Consider the following 3,403-nt stretch of genomic DNA (forward strand, 5'->3'; position numbering starts at 1 on the left):
GGGCCCACAGTTCTCTCTCCTGCCCTTACTCCACCCCCCTATAAAACTCCTAGTCCCATCAGGCTTCTCTCTCTCTGCTACTTGGCTTGCCGTTGTGTCGGTGAGTGTGGTGGACGGGGAGCTCGAGCTAGCTTGAAATAAAGGACTCTTTGCTTTTGCATCCGACTCGCTGGCTCCCTGGTGGGCTCTTGGGAATCTTGAAATCTGGGCATAACACTTTTTGGCTCTCCTTCTAGAATCTCTGTTTGGTTCAGCCTCCTCGCCTCCACTCCAGCCTCCACCATGTCCACAAGAGTGACCCAGAAGACCTACAAGGTGTCCACCTCTGGCACCCAGGCCTTCAGCAGCTGCTCGTACTCCAGTGGGCCCAGCACCCACACCAGCTCCTTGGCCTTTTCCCAGGTGGGCAGCAGCTACCAGAGTGCCCATTCTGGCCAGGGATATGGTAGGGCTGGGAGTATGGGGAGCAACACAGGTGTCCAAGTGAACCAAAGCCTGCTGAGCCCCCTGAAGCTGGAGGTGGACCCTAACATCCAGTGCCGGAAGCCAATTCCAGCATGTCAGCAGGGCTGAATCATCTGGAAATGGCTAAAGGCATTTCCCCAAACCTGAAAAGGATGCATAAATTGTTGCTTGCTGCCAGACAGCTAAGGGCATCTTAATCTACATGTTATTGCCTCCTATTGGCCAAACACCTGAACAGCCGTAGGCAATTCCTCCAATCTGACAATAGATTCTGTATACCAAACCCTGGCCTTTGATGTATATCTACCTTGTCTTAGGACAATTTGTGTTAATAAAGAGCAAGGGGTCCTGAGACAAGGAGAACTTAGTTCCTTTAGCTAAGTCTTCTCTGACTCCCCAAAATGCCTTTCAAAATTATGTTTCGTTTCTGGACTCTTGATTAATTTACACACAGTGCCTTCTCCAGATTCCTGAACCCTTCTAGATGCTGGATCAAGACCACCGGCATTAATCCAGGCCGTGCACAACCAGGCGAAGGAGCAGATCAAGGCCCTCAACAAGTTTGCTTCCTTCGTAGATAAGGTCCGAGGCCTGAAGCAGCAGAATAAGATTCTGGAGACCAAATGGAGCCTTGTGCAGCAGCAGAAGATGACTCGCAGTAACATGGACCACGTGTTTGAGGGCTGCATCAACACCCTTCAGTGGCAGGTGGACACACTGGCTCCAGAGAAACTGAGGCTGGAGGCAGAGTTTGGCAACATGCAGGGACTGGTGGAGGACTTAAAGAATAAGTACGAGGATGAGATCAACAAGCGCAGAGATGGAGAATAAATTTGTCCTCATCAAGAAGTATGTGAATGAAGCGTACATGAACAAGGTAGAGCTGGAGTCCCACCTGAAAGGGCTGACCGATGAGATCAACTTCTATAAGCAGCTGTATGAAAGGACATTTGTGAACTGCAGTCCCAGATCTTGGACACATCTGTGGTGCTAATCATGGACAACAACTGCTCTCTGGACTTCAAGGTCAAATCCCAGCATGAGGACATCACAAACCACAGCTGGGCTAAGGCTGAAACCATGTACTAGATCAAGTATGAGGAACTTCAGATGTTGGTTGGAAAGCATGGGGATGACCTGCATCACATGAAGACTGAGATTTCTAAGATGAACCGTGTCCCAAGTAGATCCTGGGAAAGGATCTGGGGTGTTTATCTAAGGCAGCTGTGGGCAAACTATGGCCCGCTGGCTGGATGCGGCCCATTTGAAATGAATAAAACTAAAAAAAAAAAAAAAAAAAGACCGTACCCTTTTATGTAATGATGTTTACTTTGAATTTATATTAGTTCACACAAACACTCCATCCATGCTTTTGTTCCGGCCCTCCCGTCAAGTTTAAGAACCCATTGTGGCCCTTTAATTTAAATTTTAAGCGTATGCAAAATAGTTCAATTAACTACAGCAGGAATCACACCACATGAAACATGCAGTTGCAAATCACACAGCTTTTTTTATTACTCACACAAATTCCTGAGCTGTGGGTACAAACTTAGTTAGGGATCCCCATGGTGCTGTCCTCTGGGGTCCAGCAGCTGGGCTGGTCTGATCTAGGCACAGGGGGTCTGGCGTTTCTCACCTGAGAGCTCGGTCACATCTCAATCGGGGGTTGTTAGCCGTTTTTCTGTCGTCTGGCAGGGAGAGGAGCGTGATGTCCCGTCGCGTCGCTTGTCAGACCGACAAAGGGGTGGGCCTTTGTAGCTGTCTTGACAGGTGAGCATCGTTAGCTGGCTGGGGTCCATATTTAAAGCTTGTTCATACCCCTAGCAGCTCAGGTGGCTATCAGTGATTTACATCAATGCACATATGTTAATTTCAAACAAGGCAAGGGGGCTAAGGAGAGTATGTCACTCATGCAAGTGTTTATCTTGACAAGTCACTCTGAGTCAGTTCAAACCCTTATCTCTGGGGTACACACACCTCAAGGCAGTGGGGAATGTGTTCTTAATATCACACTTTAAGTTTTAAGGAAAGTTAACCCAAACTTTTTAAAACTTTTCTAACATTCTTTAAACATTTTAAACATTTCTTTATTTTATTACAACAAACCGGAACATCAGCCGACTCCAGGCTGAGCTTGAGGGTCTCAAAACCAGAAGACTTCCCTGGAGGCCACCATCGCCGATGCTGGGAAGTGTGGGGAGCTGGCCATCAAGGATGCTCAGTTCAAGGCGGCTGAGCTGGAGGCCGCTCTGAGAAACACCAAGCAGGACATGGCCCAGCAGCTGTGTGAGTACCAGGAGCTCATGAATGCCAAACTGGCCCTGGACGTGGAGATTGCCACCTACCGCAAGCTGCTGGAGGGCAAGGAGAACTGGCTGGAGTCTGGGTATCCACACCAAGACTACCAGCGGCTGGTTACATGTTAAAAAAGAGTAGAAAAAGAAAGCTGGTAGTTGCATTATTGCTGGACAAAATAGACTTTAAGGCAACAAGTATTACTAGGGAGAAGACATGGGTGGACACAGTGCCTGGAGTCAGACATCTGAAGAGCTGCACATGATGTGGAAGATAGACTTTGCATTTGAAACATTCGTATTATTTTGTATGGCTCCAAAGGACCAACAGATTCTGCTTCAGTTGGACTGGGATGGGGCCCAAGCTAATACATTTGTAGCAAAGCTCCCTAGCTTCTCAGAGAACCACTAGGCATTCAGGAACCTTCTCTTTAGATAAAGAAGATACAGAGATAGAGAAGCTCTTCTGGTTTTCCAAAGACCCCAATCTTGAGGTCAGATTATCACTTTGTCTTAGTATCGCTGTGAATTAACAAGGGGAGGGGGAGAGGGAAAATGCAGTCGGTGGACTGGATTAGGCAACAGGCAGAAACTCAGAGCAGAGAATGATCTTAAATGCTAATCAGCGATTCCCACACGCAGAA

The 3,403-nt window shown here is 47.8% G+C and overlaps 1 pseudogene; it reads left to right on the top strand.

Moving 5' to 3' along the window:
* Window positions 1–235: 235 nt before the first annotated feature.
* LOC132233853 (keratin, type II cytoskeletal 8-like) lies at window positions 236–2,901 on the top strand (annotated as a pseudogene).
* The last annotated feature ends 502 nt before the right edge of the window (window positions 2,902–3,403 follow it).

This window comes from Myotis daubentonii, chromosome 4, assembly GCF_963259705.1.
Source record: "Myotis daubentonii chromosome 4, mMyoDau2.1, whole genome shotgun sequence".
NCBI classification, from domain to species: Eukaryota; Metazoa; Chordata; class Mammalia; order Chiroptera; family Vespertilionidae; genus Myotis; species Myotis daubentonii.